Source organism: Suncus etruscus, chromosome 2, assembly GCF_024139225.1.
Source record: "Suncus etruscus isolate mSunEtr1 chromosome 2, mSunEtr1.pri.cur, whole genome shotgun sequence".
Taxonomy (NCBI): Eukaryota; Metazoa; Chordata; class Mammalia; order Eulipotyphla; family Soricidae; genus Suncus; species Suncus etruscus.
Genome location: NC_064849.1, coordinates 71,436,059 through 71,463,940, shown reverse-complemented (window position 1 = coordinate 71,463,940; position 27,882 = coordinate 71,436,059). Strand labels below are relative to the sequence as shown.

General features: G+C 37.0%; 1 non-coding gene across 1 annotated transcript; it reads left to right on the top strand.

Moving 5' to 3' along the window:
* Positions 1–15,446: 15,446 nt before the first annotated feature.
* LOC126002714 (U1 spliceosomal RNA) lies at positions 15,447–15,610 on the top strand. Its single transcript, XR_007493381.1, has one exon. It is a non-coding gene; the product is annotated as a U1 spliceosomal RNA (small nuclear RNA).
* The last annotated feature ends 12,272 nt before the right edge of the window (positions 15,611–27,882 follow it).

The following is a 27,882-nucleotide window of genomic DNA, read 5'->3' as shown; positions in this document are numbered from 1 at the left end:
AGTGCTGCAATAAACATAGGTCTGGCTATTGTGAAGAGTGCTGCAATAAACATAGGTGTAAGGAAGGGGATTTTGTATTGTATTCTTGTGTTCCTAGGGTATATTCCTAGGAGTGGTATAGCTGGATCATGCGGGAGCTCAATTTCTAGTTTTTGGAGGAATCTCCATATCAATTTCCATAGAGGTTGGACTAGATGGCATTCCCACCAGCAGTGGATAAGAGTTCCTTTCTCTCCACATCCCATCCAGCACTGATTATTCTCATTCTTTGTGATGTGTGCCAATCTCTGTGGTATCTCATCGTTGTTTTGATTTGCTTCTCCCTGATGACTAGTAATGAGGAGCATTTTTTCATGTGCCTTTTGGCCATTTGTATTTCTTTTTTTAATCAAAGTTTTATTTCTTCTCCCCATTTTTTGATGGGATTAGATGTTTTTTTTTCTTGTAAAGTTCTGTCAGTGCCCTGTATATTTTGGATATTAGCCCTTTATCTGATGGGTATTGGGTGAATAGTTTCTCCCACATGGTGGGTGGCTCTTGTATCCTGGCACTGCTTCTTTTGAGGTGCAGAAGCTTCTCAGCTTAATGTATTCCCATCTGTTGATCTGCTTCCACTTGTTTGGAGAGTGCAGTTTCCTCCTTAAAGATGCCTTTAGTCTCAATGTCATGGAATGTTTTACCGATGTGTTGTTCTATATACCTTATGCTATCAGGTCTGATATCAAGGTCCTTAATCCATTTGGATTTTACCTTCATACATGATGTTAACTGGGGGTCTATGTTCGCTTTTTTGCAAGTGGCTAACTAGTTCTGCCAGCATCACTTGTTGAAGAGGTTTTTCCTGCTCCACTTAGGATTTCTTGCTCCCTTGTCAAAAATAAGGTGATTGTATGTCTGGGGAACATAGTCTGAGAACTCAAGCCTATTCCACTGACCTAAGGGTCTGTCTTTATTCCAATACCATGCAGTTTTGATGACTATTGCTTTGTAGTACAGTTTAAAGTTGGGAAAAGTAATGCCTCCCATACTCCTTTTCCCTAGGAGTGCTTTAGCTCTTCAGGGGTGATTATTGTTCCAGATGAACTTCATAAGTGTTTGATTCACTTCTTTGAAGAATGTCCTGGGTATCTTTAGAAGGTTTGCATTAAATCTGTACAATACTTTGGGAAGCATTGTAATTTTAATAATGTTAATCCTTCCAATCCATGAGCACGGTATGTGTTTTCATTTCCGTGTGTCCTCTCTTATTTCTTGGAGCAGGGCTTTATAGTTTTCTTTGTATAGGTCCTTATGTCTTTGGTCAAGTTGACTCCAAGATATTTGAGTTTATGTGGCACTAATGTGAATGGGATTGCCTTATTGATGTCCATCTCTTCCCTATCATTATTGGTGCATAAAAAGGCCATTGATTTCTCTGTGTTAATTTTGTAGCCTGCCACCTTGCTATATGAGTCTATTTTTTCTAGAAGCTTTTTGGTAGAGTCTTTAGGATTTTTTTTTTTTTTTTTGGTTTTTGGGCCACACCCTGTGACGCTCAGGGGTTACTCCTGGCTATGTGCTCAGAAGTTGCTCCTGGCTTCTTGGGGGACCATATGGGACGCTGGGGGATCGAACCGCGGTCCGTCCTAGGCTAGCGCAGGTAAGGCAGGCACCTTACCTCCAGCGCCACCGCCCGGCCAGTCTTTAGGATTTTCTAAGTAGAGTATCATATCATCTGCAGTGAGAGCTTGACTTCTTCCTTTCCTATCTAAATTCCCTTGATATCTTTTTCTTGCCTGATTGCTATAGCAAGCACATCCAGTACTATGTTGAAGAGGAGTGGTAAGAGCGGACAGCCTTGTCTTGAACCAGAATTTAGAGGAAAGGCTTTTAGTTTTTCTCCATTGAGGATAATATTTGCCATTGGCTTGTGGTAGATGGTTTCAACTAGATTGAGAAAGATTCCTTCCATTCCCATCTTGCTGAGAGTTTTGATCAAGAATGGGTGTTGGACCTTATTAAATGCTTTCTCTGCATCTATTGATATGATCATGTGATTTTTATTTTTTTCTTGTTGATGTTGTGTATAATGTTGGTAGATTTACGAATGTTAAACCATCCTTGCATTCCTGAAATGAAACCTACTTGGTCATAGTGTATGAACTTCTTGATGACTCATTGGATCCTATTTGCCAGAATTTTGTTGAAGATCTTTGCATCTGCATTCATCAGGGATATTGGTCTGTAATTTTCTTTTTTGGCAGCATCTTTGTCTGCTTTTGTTATCAAGGTGATGTTGGCTTCATAGAAGCTATTTGTGAGTGTTTCAGTTTTTTCAATTTCATGGAAGAGCCTGGCTAGGATTGGTAGTAGCTCCTCTTGAAAGGTTTGAAAGAATCCATTAGTAAATCTATCTGGGCCTGGGCTTTTCTTTTTAGGCAGATGTTTGATTACAGTTTCAATTTTCACAGTAGTGATGGGGGTGTTTTGATATGCTATATCTCCCTTACTTAATTGTGGAAGGTTATAAGTGTCCAAGAATTTATCTATTTCTTCCAGGTTTTCATGTTTAGTAGCATAAAGTTTCTCAAAGTAGTCTCTGATTACCCTTTGGATCTCTGCATTATCTGTCGTGATCTCCCCCTTCTCATTTCTAATATGGGTTATCAGGTCTGTCTGTCTGTCTGTCTGTCTTTCTGTCTCTCTCTCTCTCTTTTTTTTTTTGAGTTTTGCCAATGGTTTATCAATCTTGTTTATTTTTCAAAGAACCAACTTCTGCTTTCGTTGATCTTTCGGATTGTTTTTTGGTTTTCCACTTCATTGATTTCTGCTTTCAGCTTTGTTATTTCCTTCTGTCTCCCTATTTTTAGTTCTTTTGTTGGTCATTTTATAATTTTATGAGTTATGTCATTAAATTATTCAGGTATGCCTCTTCTTCTTTCCTGATGTGTGCTTGCAAAGCTATAAATTTTCCTCTCAGGACAGCTTTTGCTCTGTCCCATAGATTCTGGCAGTTTGTGTCTTCATTATCATTTGTTTCCAGGAAAGTTTTGAATTCCTTTTAGATTTCATCTCAGACCCACTGGTTGTTCAGTAGCAGGGTGTTTAATTTCCAATTGTTAAAGTTTTTCTTCTGTGTGCCTTTGTAGTTCACATCTAATTTCAGAGCCTTGTTGTCAGCACAGGTAGCCTGCAAGATTTCTATCCTCTGATTTTATGAAGGTATGTTTTATGTGGCAGCATGTGGTCTATCCTGAAGAATGACCCATGTACATTGGAGAAGAATGTGTATCCAGTTTTTTTTGGGTGGAGAGTCCTACATATATCTACTAGTCCTCTTTCTTTAATTACTCTGTTCAGGGCTAGTATGTTTTTGATGGGTTTCAGTCTGGTTGACCTATCAAGTGTTGACATGGCCGTGTTGAGGTCTCCCACAATTATTGTGTTATCATTGATGTCTTCTTTCAGATTTGTCAGTAATTGTATTAGATATTTTGCTGCTCTCTTATTGGGTGCATATATGTTTAATAGTCTGATTTATTCCTGTTGCACATATCCCTTGATTAGTACATATTGTCCATCTTTGTCCCTTACAACTTTTCTGAGTATAAAGTTGGTGTCATCAGATATTAATATGGCCACCCCAGCTTTTTTAAATGTGTTGTTTTATTGGATGATTTTCCTCTAGCCTTTGATTTTGAGTCTATATTTGTTCTATTTAAATGTGTTTCTTGTAGGCAGCAGAATGTTGGGTTCATCTTTTTGACCCATTTTGCCACTCTGTGTCTTTTAGTTGGTGAATTTAGTCCATTGACATTGAGGGAGATGATTGTCATGGGATTTAATGCCATCTGTGTAGATAAGTTTACTGTGTTTGTTGGTCTCTCTTGTCTTAAAGTATACCTTTCAATTTTTCCTTTAAGGCTGGTTTTTCATCTGTGAAGTTTCTGAGCTGTTGTTTATCCATGAAGCTATGTTTCCTTTCTTCAAACCTGAACATGAGTTGGGCAGGGTGCAGTATTCTCGGTGAGGCATCCATTTCATTTAGTCTTGTCACAATATCCCACCACTGTCTTCTGGCCTTGAGAGTTTCTTGTGACATGTCTGCTATAAGTCTTTGGGGTGCTCCTTTGAATGTAATTTCCCTTTTTGATCTTTCTGCTTTCAGTATTCTATCTCTATCTGTGGGATTTTTCATTGTAAAGAGGGTGTGTATTGGGGTGTTTTTTTTGGGGGGGTCTCTTTTAGCTGGTACTCTTCAGGCATGCAGGATTTGATTGCATGTAGTTTTTAACTCTGGGAGTATCTCTTTGGCAGTATCTTTGACAGTTGATTCTTCCTGGAGATCTCCTACCTGGGTCTCTGTGACTCCATTGATTCTTATGTTGTTTCTGTTGAGTTTATCAAAGACTTCTATTTTCATCTGTTCACTTCCTTGAGTACTTTTTCCATTGCCTGATTGTTTGTCTTAAGGTTCTTTTCCAATTTCTTCTGCTCTGTAGAGTTTTTCTGCACCATATCTTCCAGCACGCCGATTCTGTCCTCAGCTGCTTTTACCCTGCTGGTGAGGCCATCTACTGAGTTTTTCAGTTCAGCTACTGTGTTTCTCAGATCTGTTATTTTAGTTTGGAGTTTTCTGATTTCTGTCTTTGTGTTTTGTTCAGATCGATCTATGTTTTCTTTGAATTCTACAAACATCTACCATATTGCTATTCTAAACTTCTTGCCTGAGAGGTTAATTAAATGGTCGAAGTTTTTTAGGTCATCAGAGTTATCGTCTTCATTCTCTGTGCATGTTGATTGCCTGCGAGGTTTCCCCATTTTCCCGCTGTAGTGTGATTTTTTCTGCGTGTTGTAGTGGGGTTCATTGGGTAGAAAGAGTGCTGGCTGCAAAGCGAAGCCTAGCGTGCTCTTCTGGAGCCTCTGGTAGTGCTATTTTTCTGGGCCCTTTTTGGCCCACTCCCAAGAGGTTTTGGAGACAGATCAGTGGAAAAACACACACAGGCAACACTCACAGTCGGGAATCACTGGGCAGGCGTAGATTTTCCCAGCCTGATGTCACAAACAGGCGATCTTCCTTTCTGCAGAATACTGTGGATAGCCGGTTTTCATGGTCCGATGCAATTCTTTGGCGCTCTGGCTCTTGGGTGAGCCTCTGAGAGTGCTATTTTTCTGGGCCCTTTTCAGCCCATTCCCAAGATGTTTCAAAGACAGGACAGTGGAAAAAGCACACACAGGCAACACTCTCCTACCTTATAGTCTTGACTCATCTCCTACAACCTGGATTAATCTACGTTTTCACTCAAAGATGCCTTTCAGTGTCTTTAACATTGGCAATGTTGCCTCTTTTACCTCTATCTTTATACAGAGACACTGTGATAATCTTTTCTTCTTATTATCACATTTTTTAATCACATCAGGCACACACTTCATCAAATTGAGTAATTCATCAGTATTTTCACCACTTCATATTATCATATAGAAGAACAGAACATCTCTTCATTCACCAAAGTCTTTGGAGTGTAATAACTCAATTTCTGGTGCATTTAGTAAGCTACATAAAAACTGAAGATTGTCTAACTACACCCAATTAGATTTCTAGGTTAAATTAGTCCAGTGAATTATGGCTCTGGGATATTGGCTCTTAGGTGTTGGGTATCATGTGGTAATGTTGTGTCCCTAAAATATATAAATCATTTCACTAAAACTATCAATAAAACTGAAATTTAAAAAAGTATTCAATTCTAGTAGGATAACTGACAAATGTCTACCTTTCCCCTATGCATCTAGTTTTATTTTAGATAATTATTCAATAATTTTTTATTTATAGAATTGTAAAAGTTTTAAGTAGACACATTACTGCTCAATATCTTTAGATACCATTTAACAATCTTCACCCAAAATCTACTTTCCATCACGTGATCATATAATTGACATTCTTTGATCATTTTGCACACCTCCAGTTTCTCTTACTCTCCAGTAATAACCAATTTGTTTACCTAGTCTGAGTTTGTTTTGTTGTGTTTGTTCATTGTTGTCTTTCTGGAGTACAGTTGATGAAACATTGCCAATCTCTTTCACCTCTAGTTTTGGTTACTTTTGCATCTCCACCTCCCCACTCATTTCTTTGTATAAACCCTCTGCATGAAGCTTTGCACAACTTTCACTGTCTATCTGTTCATACAGCCTTTATCCTCAAACTGACCGATTTCTTTCTTTTCAAGATCCCTACATTTTTTGGGCCCTCCTTCTTAATTTCTGACTATTTCTTTTTGAGTACTGACAAACTCTTCTCCATGCATATCCTACAAATATAGTTCCCAGGAGTTCTGTTTTCTTTTCCTGTCCAGATATTTACTTCTAAATCTACCCCATCATTTCATGTCTGTTACATTCACTGATTCTTCTTTTGACTACCCCCAAGAAATCTGTTGTTTTTCAAGATTCCCTAGTTCCATCCATATACCTTTTTATTTCCTCATCTATAAAACAGCATCCAAAATCACAAAATACTTTTTAAGTTGCTGAATAAACTGAATGGCATAGTATGGTACATGGCACAATATCAGTAACTATTTGAATGCTTTTATACTCCTTTTAGATATACTTCTCCCCTATGCAATGGTGTCTATGATTAATGAATATTCTAATAACTCCCAACTCTCTTCAACAGATTCTATAATTCTATCTTCAATTTCTATAAGATCAAAACTTTTTTTTTTCTTTAACCAATGTTATATGAACATGCTTGGGACTGGGGCAGGTGGGCATGGCAAGAATGTGCCTCAGGAATAGAGCACCTGCTTATAGACATGAGATCATGAGTTCCATCTCTGGCACTGATTCACATCAAACAATTTTACCAGCAATGTCATTGTGCTTCCTGGTACAACCCCAAGTGTGCAATCCCTGACCCTGGGCTTTTGCATATACTTTTTCTTATGCCCATTGAATATGTCTTTTCTCAGAAAAACCAAGGTTGACTTGAACCTTACACCAAACAAATAATTACTAGCATACTAACAATGCTGGGTGTTGGAAAATAATTCATGCTCTCAAACCACATAGAGTTCACATAGACTTATTAAACCAAAAAAAAAAAAAGTCTCATTAAACCAAACTTACTTACCTTGGTAAAAGTTCTCAGACTATTGTACCCTGGTAATGATGGAATTCAGAAATGGAAATAAATTATTTAAGGCAAGTGCAAAGATCCAAGTAATTAGATAAAGTCTCTTTGTGGATAAGTTGGGTGATGTTAGAAAAAGGGAGTAAATATATATATATATATATATATATATATATATATATATATATATATATATATATATATATATTGGATAAAGGGGTAACTCATATAAAGCATGGAACTGAACTTTTAGTAGTGAAATATGCAGTGATATATATATATATATATATATATATATATATATATATTAGTCAACATAATAATTATACCTGGAACATAATCTTATAAAGCAATTCACTTTAATAAAACACTAATGAATAAAAATAGCAGCAAAACATAAGAGATACACATAAGTATGGGAAGGATTTTTATATATCTTGTACCCTTCTCTATTTGTTCAGTGCTTTCTTAGTCACTTCTCATTTTTTTAGACAGAATTCTTTTTCTCTTCTAGATATTTCCTTCTCTGCTGACCGTAAGCTCTTATAGTTTCTATCAAATTACATGCTTGCTCATTAGTTTCATACATGTGTTCTATATATGACTATTAACATCACCTGACACAGAATCTATATTTTTGTAAGTCTTTAATGAAGAGATGTATGAGGAATATACTTCTTCCTCTTTGTGAAAAGGGTTAATATTGACTGAATGGTTAAAACAGTTCTCATATGAATAATTATTGTGCCTTTGAAAGTGTCTAGAGGTCATAAGTCTGATACAAACTTGTACCCATTATCAGCCATATCTTAAAACTACCAACATCTCTTCCTTTTCATGATACAAAAAATAAATAAAGACTCCTGAGGTGAGTCATTCCTTGGTGAAAAATTATAAAACTTTCCATTTATCATCATAAATAAAAAAAATAAGCAAAACAGATGTTCAAATTGAGAGTGAAGGCTTAAAGTTAGCAAACTCTTTTGTATTTTGCTATTGGGATATATAGTTTCTTTTCCCTTCTCACAAATTTGTGAACCTCTGAAGAATAAGTATTTCTTGGTTACCAAACTGAAATCACTTCTCAGCTTTCACACAAGCTTTGGGTATTCATTTACCTATCTTGATGATATCGGGTGAGCCAAATCTGCTAAATTAGAAGAAACTATTCTGCAAAACTTTAATGGGGAATTGTAATGTATCTGCATAATATAATGTTGGGTCTGAATTGGGCCATACTGTGGTAGCTTTTCTTTAAAGTAAAAACCACAGGAGCTAATTGTCAGGGAAATGTCTTCTCAATTCCCTCCACCCTGCAATTAACAGATTTTCTCTATATGGTTTTATATTCATTAACATTCATGCTATTGTCTGCAACCTTGCTTGTTTTTATGTTTTCTTTGGGTTTGCCTTGCTAAACTTTACCTTAAATCTCTTTTTCTTTCTCCTTTCTTTTCAATTTTTCTTTTTTCTTTATTTTCAGTTTTTCTTTGATCATTCTTAAGTGTTGACAGGATCTTTTGGTATTAAATGAATATTGTAGGAGGAATTAGTAAAGTCTTAGCTATAAGGGTTTATTTACAGATAATTTTTCTAATGGAATATGCTAAAAAGGCCACTTTTCACTGATCAGGAATTTTTGTGAAAGATGTACCTGTCGAACTTAGTATTTTCCCCAATCTCCCTGTTTATTTCAAAGTGGGAAAACAATTGTTATGCTCATATTTAATAATGTAAAATGTTTGTTTCCCAATGAAAATTCTTCTCTCTATTTCTAACTCTATTTGAATGGTTAGTAAATTGGACATGGTTTTTAATGTTATTTTTCCTACTATGATTGGTAGAGTTGCCATGAAGTAATTTATACATTCATCTTTGGCTTCCCTGTAAATGTAAAAATCTCTGATAACTCACACATTTTGAAAATCAAGATATAAGCTAAACTGTGTGCATTGATAAAATGAAGTCCACCCTTAAATATAGATAATTTATGTTTTTGGTTTTATTCTAATATTCTAAATAGATAAACATATACATATAATTTCATAATTTATAAAACAACTTTATTACATTTTGATGTTTTATCTCAACATATATAGATGACCTAACGTGATGATTTTTTGGAGAAAGGTAAAGGGAAGAAAGAAAGGAAGGAGGAAAGAAGGGAGGGAGGAAGAGAAGGAAAATAGGGAGGAAGGAGGGAGGAAGAGGGAGGGAGGGGAAGAAGAAAGGGAGGGATGAAAGGAGGGGAGGGAGGGAGGGAGGGAGGGAAGAGAGGGAGAGAATAAAAGAGTGAGGGAGGGAGGAAGGGAGGAAGGAAGGGAAGAAAGGGAGGGATGAAAGGAGGGGAGGGAGGGAAGAGAGGGAGAGAGTAAAAGAGTGAGGGAAGGAGGAAGGGAGGGACAGAAGGAAAGAGGAGGGAAGGAAGGGAGGGATGAAAGGAGTGGAGGGAGGGAAGAGAGGGAGGGAGGAAAAGAGGGAGGGAGGGAAGGAAGAGAGGGATGAAAGGAGGGGAGGGAAGAGAGGGAGGAAGGAAAAGAGGGAGAGAGGGAGGAAGGAAGGGACAGAAGGAGGGAGAAGGGAGGGTAGGAAGGGAAGGAGGGAAGGAAAGGAGGGAGGGAAGAAGGGAAGGAGGGAAGGAAAGGAGGGAGGGAAGAAGGGAAGGAGGGAGGGAAGAAGAAAAGGAGAGAGGAAGTAAGGAAGAAAAGAATGTAGGAAGGGAGGAAGAATGGGAAAGAGGGAGAGAGGGAGCGAGGAAGAAAAGGGGGAGGCTGGAAGGAAAGGAGGGAGGAAGGAAGGAAGAAAATAAGAAAGGAAGGGAGGGAGAGAAGGAGGGAGGAAGGAATGAAAGGAGGAAGGAAGAAAAGAAGGGAGGGAGGGAGGAAAGAAGGAAGAAAGGGAGGAAGGGAGGGAGGAAAGTAGGAAGAAAGGGAGAGAGGGAGGGAGGAAGAGAGAGAGGGAGGGAGGAAATAATGAAAGGAAGGAGGGAGGAGGGAGGGAGGAAAGAAGGAAGTTAGGATAAGAAGATTGAGAAATATCTGACTTCCCTCTTATTTCCTTACTCTACAGAAGCTACTGAAGAATGCCTCATAGATATCTTGAATAAATAACACCTATATTTCTCCCAGTTCTCTCATTATAGGGTGAAAATGCATCAGGAAGCTATTCTGAAATCATCACTACTAGGATCATGGCCTAAGTTGTTTTCAGTTTCCAGTTAAAATGTACACTATTGCAAATAATTGCTGATTTTTATGTGACAAATCTCATAAGATTTATCCCCCTCTATTAAGGTTTCTCAATAGCAGCACTACTGACATATGGGACCAGCTCATTCTTTAGTGTGTTTGTAAGCAGGGCAGGGTGTAGAGTACTGTCCTGATCATTGTCAGATACTGGGCATTATCCTGCACCTCTACCTACTAGCTCTTAGTGGCAATAATAATCCCCAAATGCAACAATCAAAAATGTCTCCTGACATTGTAAAATGCCACCAAGAGAATAGGTGACATCCGAATTGCCTGCACTTGCAAAGTATTACACTTATCTCTGTACAATAGCCATAATGAAATAGAATTTCCAGCAGAATTGTAAACCATTTTTTCAATTTTCCCCTCAAAAGTGAAACACAAATCCACTTGGACCTATGGAGACACCAACTTCACAGTGAATTCCGTGATGGGGTTAAAATGTACCCCTCCTAATTTCCTCCCAAATCCGTCCCTATACAGAGTTCTATCAGGCTCTTCCTTATACTCATTATTTCTTAGACAGTACTGTCATATAATTGAAATATAACTGGATTAAAAGGGTAAAAAGTACATTAGTATGATATATATTACTTCTCTCATAACAACATTTGATTTTAGATCCTAAAGTTGATCATTCAACTTGATTGGTTTCATGAAAAGTAACCTATAGAGATCCATGATAAAAATTCCGTGAGGTTGTGTAAGGAGATATATTGAGGCTAACAATTTTGTTTCTTAATTGGTCATCAACATAGTTCTACAATTTATCACATCTCTGCAACTAAATGATCATAATATCTCCAGTATGGAACATTATAAAAAGTCAGATTTTATCTGGGAAATCACTAAAAGAATGTTTACTCTATATTGTTTATTTTTTGTTCGGTTTGGTTTTTGGTTTTTGGGCCACATCAGGTGAGGCTCAGGGGTTACTCCTGGCTATGTGCTCAGAAATCGCTCCTGGCTTGGGAGACCATATGGGACGCCGGGGAATTGAACCGCAGTCCATTCTAGGCTAGTGCATGCAAGGCAAATGCCGATTGCTCGCACGACCGCTCCAGCCCCACACCCCTACTTTCTTTATGTCTCATTTAGGACAACTCATTCTATGTCTGTCCTTATAACTAACTTAACTGAACATGATACTCTCTGAATCCATCTATGTAGCAGAAAACTATTTTTTTCTGAAAACTTAGCAGTATAGTATTCTACCATGCATATGGAACATGGTTTTTTGTGGTTGTGTGTGTGTGTGTGTGTGTGTGTGTGTTTATTCAGTCTTCTGTTCTTGAGCCCTGGGGTTATTTCCAAATTTTGGCTAATGTAAATAGTGCTGCAAAGAAGGTCTGAGTGCAAATGTCTTTATGGGGTAGAGTTGTGGGACTCTTGGGATATATACTAATAAGTGGAATTGCAGAGTCATATAAAATCTCAATTCCTAGTTTTCTGAGAACTGTCAAATTGTCTTCTGAAGGGCTGAACCAGTCAGCATTCCCAGCAGTGGCAGGATTGTCACCTTGCCCCAATGCCCATGCCAGCACTGTTTGTTTTTATTTTCTGTATCTCCCTGGTGTGAGATATATCTCATTGCTTTCCTGATAAATGATGCTGAGCATTTTTTCAAATGCTTTAGGGCTACTTGTATGTTTTCTGTTAAGAATTTTCTGTTCCTCTACTCTCTCTGCCTCCCCCCATTTTTGATGGGTTTGAATTATTTTTCTTGTAAAGTTCTATAAGTGCTTTATTTATATCTGATATTAGCCCTTTGTCATATGAGTGATGGGAAAATATTTTATGCCAGTCTTTGTATTCGGGTCATAATTTCCTTTCAGGTGTAGAAGCTTTCTTGATTTTATGCAATTCTGTTTGCTCATTCTTGTTTCTCTGCTTGGCCAAGAACTGATTCCTTACAGATACCTCTAGCTCCAATGTCATGGAATGTTCTGTTAATGTTTTCCTCATTCTAAAAAATAGATTCATGTCTGATATTGGGATATCTAATCTATGTTGATTTAACTTTGTTGCATGGCATTAGGAAGGGGTTTGAATATTTTTTCATGTGACCTGAAAGTTTTCCCAGCACTATTTTCAAAAAGACTTCTTGGTCTAACCCAATTTTTTTCTTCTTTATTGAAGATGAACTATCTGTAGATCTAGGATCTGTCTCTGGATTTTCAGTTCTATTCTATTAGTCTGAGAGACTGTCCTTATTCCCAACAAATGACACATTGTTTTATTATTCTAGTTTTATAGTACAATTTGAAATTAAAAAGTAAAGGCCCCAATTCTTAATTTTTGGGGGATTGCTTTGTCTGTTTGGGGGCAAGAAACTTCTGGAATATTCTGCTTCTTTCTTTGAAAAATTTTTCTCTTACTTGGACTGTATTGAATCTGCATAATGCTTTGGGCAATATTACCATTTTTGACAATGTTAGTCCTCACAATCCATAAACAAGGATTTTTTTTTCATTTCCTCATATCCTCTTTTATTTATTTTCATGGTATTTTACATTTTTATAGTTATTCTACCTCTTTTGTTAGGTTAATTTCTAGGCATTTCATTTTCTGCTGTATAATTATGAATGGGATTGGTTTAAAACTTCTTTTTAATTTTATTGTTTGAATAAAAAAGTGATAGATATCTTCATTTAAATTTTGTAACCTCCTACTTTACTAAGCAAGTTTATTGTTTTCAGAAACATTTGTTGTTTTATTTGAGAGGGGGCAATAGTGGTGCCCAGTTTTTACTCTTAGCTCTGTGCTCAAGAATTACTTCCAGTGGTTACTTCAGGGATTTCAGAAATTGAACACAGTTCAGCAGTATGCAAGGCAAGTGTCCAACACACAATTCTCTATTGCTCCAGTCCTAGAGGTATTTTTTTTGGTATAGTCTTCAGGGCTATCTAGGTACAGTATTATGTTATATACAACTAGCAAAATTTTGACCACTTTTTTTTCCTATCTGGATGCACTTGATATCTCTTTATTGCCTAAATGCTATGGCAAGAATTTCTAATACAATATTGAATAGTTATGGCAAGAATAGGCAACCATGTCTAGTGTCTGATCTTAGAGGGAAGGCTATCAATTTTTCACCATTGAGTAAAATGCTTGCTGTAGGTTTGTGGCATATGACTTTAGTTATGTCCTCGGAAGGTCCTTCAATTCCCATTTTATTGACAGTTTGATTTTATAGTATATTTTATAACAATATTTTCTATATACAAATACACATACAATACATGTTCACATACAACAAACTTTCTCAATTCATCATATTTGATGGTTAGATAAGGTTCTTTCCTTATATTTGGATGACCCTTATTTGTTCCTTGGCATTGCATAAGGTACTGTTAGGAATGACCCATGAGAATCAAGCCAGGAATAACCCTGGAACACTGATGGGTAAGTCCCCCAAACAAAAATTAAATCAACATATTTTATTCTTGTTATTAAGTTTACTTAATAGAACATTTCATTATATATTGATCTTAACTTAATGGAATGGAAGTTTATACTTTTTATTTGCTTTAATATATTTTTCTATTAATATGTTAAAACATGCTATTTTTAAATGTTTAAGGGATGAAAAGATGTACTTTGGCTGTCACTATGAATAGACTGACAGAATATACTATCGATGGTCATTGCAATGGTCTTCCATATATCCTATTTATTATCTTTCAATAATAAAATAATAATTACATTATTTATTCAAGTATTAAAATAAATATACATGTAAAAGGGTAAAAACTTGTTTATAGGAAAGAATAATCCAGTGATTTTTGTCTCTCCATACCCCCATGAATCCTCTTAAATTACCAACCACAGACCCCTCCCAGCTATGGCCAGAGGAGATAGGCAGAAAGTTGGGGGAAGAGTAACATCTCCAGGTTCTTTGTTTGATTAAAAAAAAAAAAAAAGACAAGGTTACAAAACTTTTGTTTTCCTGACCTCCACCAGCCAAAGGTGGGAAGCTGATATTGCCCATAGCAAAAAAGTTTATATTGTAATTAAAATATGTTGGTGCTGGAGAGTTAGCATGGAGGTAGGGCATTTGCCTTGCATGCAGAAGGGTAGTGGTTCAAATCCTGACATCCTATACGGTCCCCAAGCCTTCCAGGAGCAATTTCTGAGCGTAGAGCCAGGATTAACCCCTGAACACAGCCAAGAGTGAACCCCCCCCCAAAAAAATATATCAGCCTTTTCCAAAAACAGAACTTTTCTGCAAAATACATCTGTACTTTAAAATTCTTAATGCCATTTAACCAAGCACTTTTATACTGGAACTACCTTAGTTCCTTTCATTAATCTTCCCTAAACAAAATTACAAGAACATTTATACAGAAAATACAGTTTGAAAACAGGCTACTACATTAACAAACACCATAAACCACTAGGCAATAAAAATATTAATTAAGGAATACTATAAACACATTTAAACCAGCAAAACAATGATGCAACTAAAGGATTAAGAGATAACCTGAAACAGTCAAATGCAGGAGGTTTTAAAAGTCAGCTTCTCCGTTGGGGTCTGCTGGGCTGTTTTCTTTTTCTTTTTCCTTTTTTTTATTTTTATTTTTATTTTATTTTATTTCACTATGACCAAGTTTTTGTCCAGACGTGGATAAGCTGTGGGTGACTCCCAGGGTGTGTGCGCTGGCCAGATAGCTTTAGCTCCACAGAACCCGGGCCTGCAGGGAGTTGCGGTCTGGAGCCACCACCCACAGGGAGTGAGCTTTTTTACTGCATCTCGCTGAGGTAGTGGTCTTGCAGCCATTGCCACTGCCACCGCTGTCTGGGGGCTTAAAGCAGTTAAGGTCTTCTTAGCCTGAAAGTCATTAGTTCTAAAGCCGGAATCCATGGGGCTCAAGGTCATCAACCAGATGTCAGTCTGCCATCAATGAAGCCTTTTTCTCATCTTTCCCCGATCAGTGGCCTCTGTAAGTTTCTGCGAATTGGGAGGCCGAGATCCTAGGAAAGGGGCCTTTTGTAGAAAAGTCACAGTCCTAGGCCTAGAGGGGGTGTTCCAAGCTTCCAGTTCCCCTCCTTCACTGCCACTTCTGCCCCCAGAAAGGGACTTCACAATACTTACCTGACAGGGGAAATACCATGATCAGGAAGGTGGTTTTCCCAGGGTGAGGCTTATCCATTGCACTCCGGATGTGCTGACAGCTGCAATTTCCCCAAATGTGGGAAACTCGACTGCACAATTTGTGGTAGTGGGGGGCTGCGTTCGCGCTCTTCCCTGAAAAAGAAAAAAAAAAGGGACTTCATCATGTTTAGATTAGGCACCATGTGGTCCCACCTTTTGGATTCAGTCCAGCTGAATAGAGCGAAGATTAACAACAAGACCAGAAATATCACCATCAACGCTGTCATCTAGAGTCCAGAGTTCAAGTCCATGTTAAGGCACCAATATGTTGTATTAGTTATTGAGTCCCAGATAATGGTAGATGGATGGATGGATGGATGGATGGATGGATGGATGGATGGATGGATGGATGGATGGATGGATGGATGGATGGATGGCGAGGCCTTTTTCAGCCCAGTGACTGCAGCCCCTTTTAGCCTGGAGGTTCTATAGGTTCAGGATAACGGCAAAAAAAAAAAAAAAAAGATCTACAGTAGTCAGATTTCAGGAGACATGAAGTTTTATTATAAGCCCCTAACCACCGTCTGTGGCTTCTAAGCTAAACAGCCTCTCTGCACCCAACCTGTCTCTCTTCTCCATGCTGCTTCTTCCTGCTGAGTCTTCTGTCTCTTCGGCCCTAGATTTCATTTTTAAATGCACATTAAAGAGTAAATTTAAAAGGGATATTTTCAAAGAAAAGATGGTAAATCCAATTAAAAATTATTTTTATTTAGTTTTAGTAACATGGCTACAATATTGTTTACATTTATAGTATTATATACAATACAAATTATTGGAGACCACCACTATTAAAGTGTATGACTCATGACCCTCTATCAATGTCTTTTTTTAATTATGGAAAATAGGTTTATTAAAAATAATTAAAGATATATGAAAAGATCAAGCGTGAGAAATATATGTTCAAGAGAAAAAAATGGTGGGCTTGGAAAAAGCCCACCATTGTGTTTTTGTCATCTCTTCCCTTCCATTCATTACTTACCTTCCCCCTCTCCACATAGTCTACTGATAAATTTTTGTAATCCAAGAGCAAAGTTTTTTTTTAATTATTTGATACTTTAGTCTCTTATTTTGTCTCTCTCTATTCCACAGATGAATGAGATCATGTGGCATTTGTTCTCCCTCTGATTTATTTCTCTTCACGTGCTAACCCTCAAGTTCCATCCATGTGTGAGTTAGTATTTCCTTACAGTTACATAATGGTAAATTCAATATGCACTAATTTTAAATTTAAATTCAATTTAAAATTTAATTTAAGTAGGGAGGAGAAAGAAGACCTGAGTAGGAGCTTGAAGCCATTTCTTCTTGGCTCATAATAAATAAAAAGTGCCTTTTCCATGTAATGATTACAGGGCACTTAAAAGAAAATCTGGAAAGGCATCCAACTTAACCAAGACTTTTGGAAGCCCAAAAGTTCCCAATTAAGAGTCTGGGTTTTCTAAGCAAAGATACATAATTTACTAATGTGATTTAAATTAAAAAAAAGACTAAAGACAATTGTTAACCATATAAAACTGGAGCAGGTTTGACTAGAATCCTTTAAACCTATTTTATTTCTAAATAGCCCTATTCTTTGTCTCTAAAAAGCATTAAAATAAAGGCCATTTATGTTTTCAAAGACACAGAGATATTAGTAGCTTTATTTAATAGATGAAGGATTAAAGCTTAACCAATTTAAATAATACATGTAAGGAATGGGGCCTAAAAATGTGAAAGCAGGAATTAAGATTTTTTAGTCTAATTTATGTATTGTCCATGTTGTTTCCTACCATTCTTTTTTGCAAACATTTTAAAACAGTAAATAGGTGTTTTGAGTCTTATCATAGACATTCCTAGGACATAAAGAAAGAAAGAAAGAAAATAAACAATATTCTTAGCTTTGCTGAAAAGAAAGCAAAAATCAAAAAGAGATAAAGGAATTTACCTAAAACTGCATGGATAGTCCGTTAAAGAACAAGAAGAGTTCAATTGCTTTTGGCATTCCTTTCAATAGGTTATGCTACCACCTACTATATAAATGTTAACAATTAAATTGGAGAATAGCTTAAAAGCAAATGAAATCTCCTTTAATTTGCGGCTCTAACTATAAAAAGAACCCATGCTGGAGCTTCATGATAATATGACTCATTATGGTGCAGAATTTAATACACTAAGTTCGTCTCTAGAATTAACTTCCAGAGCTTGTCTACTAGAAACCTTCAAGAAACTGCTCATAAAATAAATTTTACTAAGATTGAGATTAAGTCGAAAAAAAATTAATCCACAGAAAATTACTCATTATAGAATCTAATTATCTATACTCTACTTCTGCTAGCTTCTAATACTTTCTATAGAATTTAGGTATTTGTCACTGTCCAGTCAATAATATTATCTAGTCACATCTTGAAATTGGGATAATAGCAGTAGTTTATAGCAAAGCTAATTATAAAGATTAAACGAGTAAATTTTTTTGTTTGTTTTCTGGATCACCCTTGGCTATGCTCAGTGGTTCCTCCTAGCCCTTCACTGAGAAAATTCTCTTAGGTAGTCCTTGGGGAACTATATGGAATGCCAAGGATCAAACCTGATCAGCCACATGTAAGTCAAGTGTCCTACCTACCTATTGCTCTGTCCCTCTGAATAAGCTAATATATTTTTTAATTTTTTATTTTTTATTATGAGAACAAAGATGCAAAGAAAGAGGACAAGGTAAAGTTACATTTGGAAGACAATCACCCATAAACAGAATTCTCAGAAGAAATCCCCTTACTGACATCTTAATATTGAACTTTCAGCCAAAGAACATTAAGAAAAATAAAACAGAACCCATGCACAATTACTTTGTCTCTCAAGTCCCCAGATTGTAGTACTTTATAACATTTCTTAGCAGTGCATAAAGCAATCTAAAACCATAAAATTTATGTAACTCCTTTAACATTGAAGATATAGTGTTTTTTTTACAGTTCCATGCACATGCATATTAGTTTAATAAACTAATAAGTTAACCTCAAAAGTTTAAGTACTTTTTTTAAGGATTAGAGTCAAAGGAGCACAATAAAAACGGTGTTAGAGTGGCAATTGTTGTTCGCATAGGCCCACCAAAATATGGGGGACATGAAAAGGAAAAGCCTTGGCCTAAATACAAGGAGATCCTACCCCTGAAGTTTTCTGGCATAAGACCAACTCTAGGCTCCAGGCATACTAGGTTGTCCAATTCAAATCATTGTCTGTAGTGCCAATACACTATTATTTTTCACACAGTTGTTGTTGGTGTCAGGTTTCTGTATTAAAGATCCTGGAATCTGCATATCCTACATCAAAGTTAGGATGATGTGGAGCGTCCTCTACTTTTACTTCACAATTAGAGGAAAGAGAGCCCTGTCCTGAAAGCAGGTCGTTGTTGTTGTTAAGTCTTCTCAGTATTAAGGGAAGTCTCTTTTGAGTAGGTCGATGTCAGAGCAGCGATAGGTCTTCCCTGGTAGAGGATTGCTTCTAGATGATGTTATAGACAACCTTAGTTGTTTCCTAGATGGCTTGCCTGGTTCAGGGTGAATGGAGAATACCTATTCTTCTGAGGCCTGCGCCAGGTCATCTATGTTCAGGGTATAAGGTCCCATTGCATTACAAGATTTGTGTGTTCCTATCTCTATTAGATCAGAACTTGTTTGTATGTATAGTATTTTCCCATTTTAATTTGCCTATGCATAAAAAGACAATGCTATGTGGCATTATTGCTGCATATGGGGACCGCTAGAACAAGTCCAACAATCCCTGTGACTTGGTTCAAATATAAACATTAAACTGAAGGACTCTTTTACCAGAATTCCTTATTGAACAGCTCACAAAGAGAAGAACAGACAAAAAGTGGGGAAAATCGTCACTGTATAAGAGAATATTTAGTAAGAGTTATAGTTGTTAAGAAAATACATATTAAATAGTCAAAAGACAGATACATGTCCCTTTTATGTCATTTGAAATAGTTTTGAATAAGCTAATATTTTAAAGCACTTAAAATATTTTTGTTTAATTTTCTTAACTTTTATTTTGTGATTTACAGTGTGTAAGTGTTCAAGTTGCCCTGGCTTCCAATCTTGGACAGTTTTTTAAGAACTAAAGAGAAAACAAAAACATTTGTCAAAAAGGTATTTTTAGAAGCTTCCATTTAAAAATATGATCATATATAAAAATAAAAGACCTTTCCTATGCTGAAGAAATCTTTTGACACAAAGGAAAAAGAAGCCATTTTTTCTCTATAAATTTCCAAAAATGTAAAGAAACACAATAAGTAATTAGCCAGAATTTCTAGCTAAATGTATACAAGACCGTGAAGGATTTTTTTTTGGTCTATTTTTTGTTTCACTTTATCATCCAGTAGTATTGCCAAGAAGTGACATCTTCTTACATAGGCATCTAACATGCAAATTAATTATAATTCTATGGCCTTGAACCTCAGCAGAAAGTACCACAAAAGTGGGAAGTTTCCTGACTGTCCCCAAGGGTTTCAAAGGTGCAGAAGTATTGAATGTATATAAATAGTACAAGAAGGTTGCTGCATCTCATTTTCCTAAATTAGAAATTGACAGGACAAACCCAAGAAATAGCCTTTAGCGCTAGTTGATATTCAAGGTATCTGGTGAGCTAAGGAGGCATGACTCAGAGCTGAAAAATTACTGGGACTATTGAATGTTTCTAGAAAAGGATTGAAGAGCAAAGACTTCTTGGAAACTTGGACACTGTAGTCTCTTAGTCTTTTGGGGCTGCTATTGCAAAGCACGTCAAACTGTGTGAATTAAGAGTAGTAGAAACATCTTCCCAAAGGTATGGAGTCTGCAATTCTGAGATGTGGCAGTATGGAGACTGTGTCTTCACTTGCATGAAGAGTTTGGGGACCAGGGTCTGGAAATATAGTACAATGGGTTAGACACTGATCTTGTACATAGCCTGAGTTCTACTGCCAACATCCCAAAATAATCTCGTGAGCCCTGGCAAGAGTGATCCTTGAGCACAGCTGTCTGTGTCCTTCCTAACTCCCCTGCCAAAAAAAAAATTGGTTCAATCCTGAGAACTGTCAGAAGTTATCCCTGAGCACAGAATAAGGACAGAATAAGAAATAAACCTTGAGAAACTCAGACTCCCCTGTCCCACAAAAAAGAAAGTTCTTGCTATGTCCACATGGCAGATAGAGTGAGGGTCTCTTGGGTCTCTCTTCAAGGACCCACTTCCTGGTACTATGAAACACTCCTCGAATAAACAAGCCAACCATCATATTCAGTATAAAGTAAAATATTTATTCAAATTGTGATATTCAGCCTCATTGAAGTTCTAAATGGCTGAACCTTGCACATAAAGATTGTCTTGAATATAAAGGACTGTTACTCTCACAATTACCCGAGTTTATGACAGGAAAAAAAGACTAGAAGGAAAGGAACATAGCAACTTGGACTAAATTGCTCAGACTTCAAAACAAGTGGAATTGTTTCAATCTATAGTTTTATTTCATTTCTAACCTAGAGTTCTAGTAATCAAATTAAGGAGCTGAAAAGGCAACTCGAAAGTTACATGTTGAATCATCCCAATTTAATTTAGATGACAGTGATTTTATGCCTATGAACCTCACAGTTTCAATATTAAGAGGGCCAAATTAATAGGACTTTCTTTACTGATGTCGCAGTGATAGTCTAATGCTACTGTTGATTTAAGGAACAATTTAACAGACCATCCCCAAAGCAGATCCTAAAATATCAATGACAGTCATTTAAATGCTGTGGGAAATAGTTCAGATTTTGAATTCACACTAGGCTGAAAACAAAGAATGACTCTCCATTAATTGCTTATAACTTTGAGGTCATCTTTAAACCTGCTTGCTGGAACTCTGCACCTGTAAAATGAGTGCAATAGGATCAACCACATAATTCTGTTGTGGATAATTTATGGGAAGTATTTATGAGGTAAGTATTTTACAAATAGAAACTATTGTGATTTACCTAAAAGCAAAAAAATATGATTTCTTTTAACCATATTAGTATCTTATGACAATGTGTAGATGATAAAAGGCATTTCACAGGTTCTAAGGAAATTAAATAAAAGTTTCTCTTAATTAAAGGGAGATGATATAAAGCCCTAGATTAGGGAATTCTACCTTCAGATATTTGTGTGTAATACCTGAAAATACTCCTCCTAGAATTATCTTTGTTATCTTCTCATACTGAATATATTATTACAGGTGATGACTTCACAGTAGTTAAAAGGACTTTGAGTTTCTTACCATTTTTATCACAAGTCATTTTCCTTTTTTATTGAAGTACTTTTAGCTTTATGTCCAGGCAGAAATGATCATCCTTTGGCCTTTTATCATATGAGCCATAGAGTTAAGGTCAGGTACCCAGCTTCCTCAATGGATCTGGAGGCTTGGATAATAAGGTGAAAACAGGGTCTTCCCTTGAACTAATGTTGCATTCTTGTTTCATTCATTAAAAATAACTATTCTTTTGGGACTGGAGTGGAGGCGCAAGCAGTAAGACGGTTGCCTTGCATGTGCTATCCTAGGATGGACCACGTTTCCATCCCCCAGAGTCCCATATTGTCACCCAAACCAGGAGCAATTTCTTTTTTTTTTTTTTACTTGGCCCCTCCCAAATACATTTTTTCCCCAAATACATTTTTTTAAATTTATTTAAACACCTTAATTACATACATGATTGTGTTTGGGTTTCAGTCATGTAAAGAACACCACCCATCACCAGTGCAACATTCCCATCACCAATGTCCCAAGTCTCCCTTCGCCCCACCCGACCCCCGCCTGTACTCTAGACAGGCTCTCCATTTTCCTCATACATTCTCGTTATTAGGACAGTTCAAAATGTAGTTATTTCCCTAACTAAACTCATCACTCTTTGTGGTGAGCTTCCTGAGGTGAGCTGGAACTTCCAGCTCTTTTCTCTTTTGTGTCTGAAAATTATTATTACAAGGGTGTCTTTCATTTTTCTTAAAACCCATAGATGAGTGAGACCATTCTGCGTTTTTCTCTCTCTCTCTGACTTATTTCACTCAGCATAATAGATTCCGTGTACATCCATGTATAGGAAAATTTCATGACTTCATCTCTCCTGACAGCTGCATAATATTCCATTGTGTATATGTACCACAGTTTCTTTAGCCATTCGTCTGTTGAAGGGCATCTTGGTTGTTTCCAGAGTCTTGCTATGGTAAATAGTGCTGCAATGAATATAGGTGTAAGGAAGGGGTTTTTTGTATTGTATTTTTGTGTTCCTAGGGTATATTCCTAGGAGTGGTATAGCTGGATCGTATGGGAGCTCGATTTCCAGTTTTTGGAGAAATCCCATATCGCTTTACCAGGAGCAATTTCTGAGCAAATAGCCGGGAGTAACCCCTGAGTGTCACTGGGTGTGGCCCCAAAACCAAAACAAACATACAAACAAAAATACCCCTCTCTTTCTCTCTCATCCTTTTGCCTTTCATTTATACATTGTGGTTTATTGTTACCTAAGGAATACCATGCATATCACTTTACCTCCTTTCAGTACCCACTTCTTGTTCAGAGTGATCATTCCCAAATCTCATTGTCACAATGGTCCCTTCTCTGTCCTAACTGCACTCTGCCACTATTTGTGGCAAGCTTCCTACCATGGATCCATTCTCCTGGCTCTAACCTCTATTTTCTCTAAATATTATTTATTATCATACTATGTTTTTTTATATCCCTCAAATGAGTGCTGTTATTCTATGTCTATCCATTTACCTCTGACTCTTTCTATCCCAGAAGTAGGCAGCAAAGAGGACCAGAGGGAAACTAGAGACATTGGTGGTAGAAAATGAGCACTGGTGGGGCCGGCGAGGTGGCGCTAGAGGTAAGGTGTCTGCCTTGCAAGCGCTAGCCAAGGAAAGGACCTCGGTTCGATCCCCCGGTGTCCCATATGGTCCCCCCAAGCCAGGGGCAATTTCTGAGCGCGTAGCCAGGAGTAACTCCTGAGCATCTAACGGGTGTGGCCCGAAAAACCAAAAAAAAAAGAAAATGAGCACTGGTAAAGGGTGTTACACACTGTATGACTGAAACTCAATCATGAAGAACTTTTTTAACTATATAAGAAAAAAACCCGTTTGTATTATGAACAACCTTGTAACCATGGTGTATAAATAAACAATTAAAATATATACCGGTACATTAAAATAATCAAATAAAGAAAATAATTTTAAAAAATAGCTCGGTAAATCCACATGTTTTCAAGGTCAATTGCACCATGAAACAAATCTTGTTTTGTTGTTTTCCTCCTTTTGAGATGAGTAGCCAGATTGTAGAATTTACTATTAGTAACAAAATGAAGGGTCTTACTTAGGTATAAGATGGTGATTTAATTAGAGCATTATCCATATCAATTTAACATACAAAGTCCACAGTATTGCTTCTAAAGAATAACCACATGAATTCTTCAGGAAAGTTTGGATACTCAAATAAACTTTAAATATCAGAGGACTTATCTAGCCTAACTATTGTCAATAATTAAATTCTCCATAAATTTTACTGTCCTGATTTTTTTCTGCTATGATTTCTCAGGTTGCAGATGGACAATAAACTAAATGAGGGGCCACAAATAAAAAGCATCTCTCTCAGTCCCTCTGTATTTCCTTCTCATTAACAAAGACAGTAATTGAAATGAGAGTGTCACGTGCCCCAGGCCCAGATCTCTGGAGCTTTGTAATTGGTTTGCAGAGATGCTGCCCCAGGGTCATTCACAGGACTGATTTCCTGCTAGGTTGGGAACAGCAGAAAATCCTCACCTCCAAAGCAACCTCAAGCTTACAACATAGGACTGCTGGTGGAAAAGCAAATATATCTACATGAAAATCAGATTTTCTTTAAACATTATAAAGACAGTATTTGAAGTCAGAAGCTTTTCTTTAAGCATTCAGCTCATATCAATAACTCTCCCTCTTCATTTTCCCTTAACTTAGTTTGATCATACTTAAATAACTCAATGGCTACCCAGAGAACATAGAACAGAGCCAGAGTGAAAGTACAGCGAGTAGGGTGCTTGCATGCAGTTAATGTAGTTAATGCCAAGTATCCCAGATGATCTCATGAGCACCACTAGGAGTAATTCCTGAATGCAGAAACATCTCAGGAGTAAGCCTTGAGATACACCAAGTGTAGACCAAACAGGAGGGTAAAGGAGGGGAAAGAGAGAGAAAGAGAGGTAGAGAGAGAGAATACAAAACTAAGCAAAATATTTCAAAACTTTGACAATAAGCTCCCTGTAGGACTCCAGAGTAGAAGGATAAGACCACACAACTGGAATAAAGTTTAACATTTTAATCCGTCTGCCAATAAGACCCTCAGCCTGGCCAGCCAGGACATGAGATGAGCCCTGCCCAAGGTCATGAAGAAGATTATATAGGGAAGAGGTATAGAGAGGTTCCAGCTTTCTTATGATCCTTAAAATGATTGGCTTTTGGGGCCAGAGATATAGCATGGAGGTAGGGCGTTTGCCTTTCATGCAGAAGATTGGTGGTTCAAATCCCGGCATCCCATATGGTCCCCAGAGAGTGCCAGGAGCGATTTCTGAGCTTAGAGCCAGAAGTAACACCTGAGTGCTGCCGGGTGTGACCCCCCCCAAAAAAAATGATGGCTCTTGTCTAGGGGTCCTTACTACTGCTCCTTGTTCTTCTCTGTTAGGAACCTGGTATGGCCAGGTAGCTTGGGGTGGGGTCTATGGAAATAGTCTTGTGAAGACCTAACGTGGTTTACAACATATGATCCTTACAAAATGGCATCTCTCCCTGCTCAGAACTTGAGAAGAAGCCAGTCATGTGGCCTTTACAAAACGGCATCCCTCCTTGTTCAGAATTCAGGTCCCAATACTCCCTTATATTTTGAGTACATCCCAACCCAACTTTTTCCTTAGGTGTGTATTACCTCATGTCTTCCCACCAAAAACGTTTGTCCAACTTGCTAGTTTTCCTGGGAAACTCCTCTGCTTTCTCCTTTTGTCGGGTGTGACAAAATGCTAAAACCAAATTTTACCTTCAAAACCTACACCAAATACCATGATTCTAGTAAATCCTTTGGCTAAAATGTAATCAATATTGAATGAAGATTAACATCTTTTCCCTCCACATCTGTATTTCCTACCTTTTCTTTCCTCTACCACGTAGATTCTTGCTAAATCCTGAAGAAAGATAATATCTCATTCATATTTGGATCACTAATCTTAACTCCATATTGGACACAAAATTGCTTATTTTTTGTAAGGCTTGAGTTTAAAATAACTTATAAATCAGGAACAAATATGTCTGAAACTTTAGTTAGGACACTTTTGGAGGCCATCTAGATATTGTCTTTTTGTATTTATTTATAACAAAATTAGTAAGAATAATTGGGAAGAAATGTTAAAGTTTAGAACTCAGGATCTGCCATCCAAAAGACCATCAGGGAGACAGGTAGTAATGTAAATACAAGAAAGATTATTCCAACATTTTGGGGTCCAACATTTCCAAAGAAAAGAGGACTCCCAGAATGTATTGCAAAGCAATTTTAAAGGATCCATATTTCAGTCTAGGGTATTCCAGCCTCTGAATAGTTTATCTTTAAAATTACTGGTCCTTAGTACAAGGTTTGGCTAGGATTGGTTGCAATTGGGAAGAAATGTTAAAGTTTAGAACTCAGGATCTGCCATCCAAAAGACCATCAGGGAGACAGGCAGTAATGTAAATACAAGAAAGATTATTCCAACATTTTGGGGTCCAACATTTCCAAAGAAAAGAGGACTCCCAGAATGTATTGCAAAGCAATTTTAAAGGATCCATATTTCAGTCTAGGGTATTCCAGCCTCTGAATAGTTTATCTTTAAAATTACTGGTCCTTAGTACAAGGTTTGGCTAGGATTGGTTGCAGTTCAAATGTAACAGACAGACAGCTGAGTGGGCTATAGCTCCCCACACTGGCTATCTGTCCTTTGCTGCAGACCTATGGTGCAGTTGTCATCTGACCATCTGTCAACTGCTGTTTAGCCTTATATGGGTGTAATTCCTGGCATTTACCTCAAGGGTTGTTTCCAGGAACTAGCTGTTCTCTGGGCCTAGTCTTTCTATTTTAATTCACAGCCTGTCATGGCTACATTTATGTTCACACCAACACTAGGTTTACAGTTAATTCCTAAACCAAACTTTGGATTCTAACATAGAGCTCAACATTGAGCACAAACAGAAACAACGACTCAAAAAGTAGAAAGAATAATCAAAGCATGAAAAAATCTGACTAGGAAAGAATCTAGGGAAAAATTATGTATTTTCCTCATAATAAAATACTTTAGGTATATCTTATAAAATACATGCCATAATAAAAATGATTCAAAATTCATGGCACATATATCTTAAATTAAGACTACAAGTTATCACTGATAAATGGATTCTTTTTTATGTCTAATTAAAGTAAATGACTATCAGCTTATTCCAAGCAAAGCAGAATGTTAGGAATTAAATGATAAAAATTGCGATGCAATTCTTAACCCAATTCGTTCCCCATTTAGAAACATATTCAGAAAACTTATTTTAAATAGAACATTCAAATTACAATAAGGTGTACAAATATGAATATAAGAAGGAGTTAAAATTTAAAAAGACATCAAAGTAGTGATGTACACTTATGTGACGAAGACCAGAGACCAAGTGGCTTTAAACATAAAAATATGTTACTCTGGGGCCGGAGAAATAGCATGGAGGTAAGGTGTTTGCCTTTCATGCAGAAGGTTGGTGGCATCCCATATGGTCCCCTGTGCCTGCCAGGGTCAATTTCTGAGCATAGAGCCAGGAGTAACCCCTGAGTGCTGCCGGGTGTGACCCAAGAACAAACAAACAAACAAAAATGTTACTCACAGGGCTGGATGCTGAGAAGTCCAAAATCATGGACATACATATTTTAATGCTTAATAAGAACAAGTTCCTGATATATTAGTGGTCATCATATCATTGAACCTTCATATGACAAAAAGGGAAGATAACTTTCTAAAGGCACTTATCCTATTGATAGTGTCTCACTGTCATGGCTAAATAACCAACAGAAGGCTTCACCTCCTAATGTCATCACCTTAAGAATAAAGTTTCAGCATATGAATTTGGGGGGGACTCATTCAATCAATTCTACATGGGTTCTTTGAAATTTTGTGTAATATAAGTAGAATAGAAAACTTATCATCTAGATAGAGATTGTACTGAAGAATGTCATGGAGAAAAAGGTAAGCAAAGATATTTAAATATACTTTCTAGAATTAATCTAGTTTGCAGATATAAAAGTTACAGTTAACAACAATAATACTCAACAGCTTTTGAGCAATTCCTGTGCACTGGGTATTGTTATAAGCAATTTACATGTCTTAAAG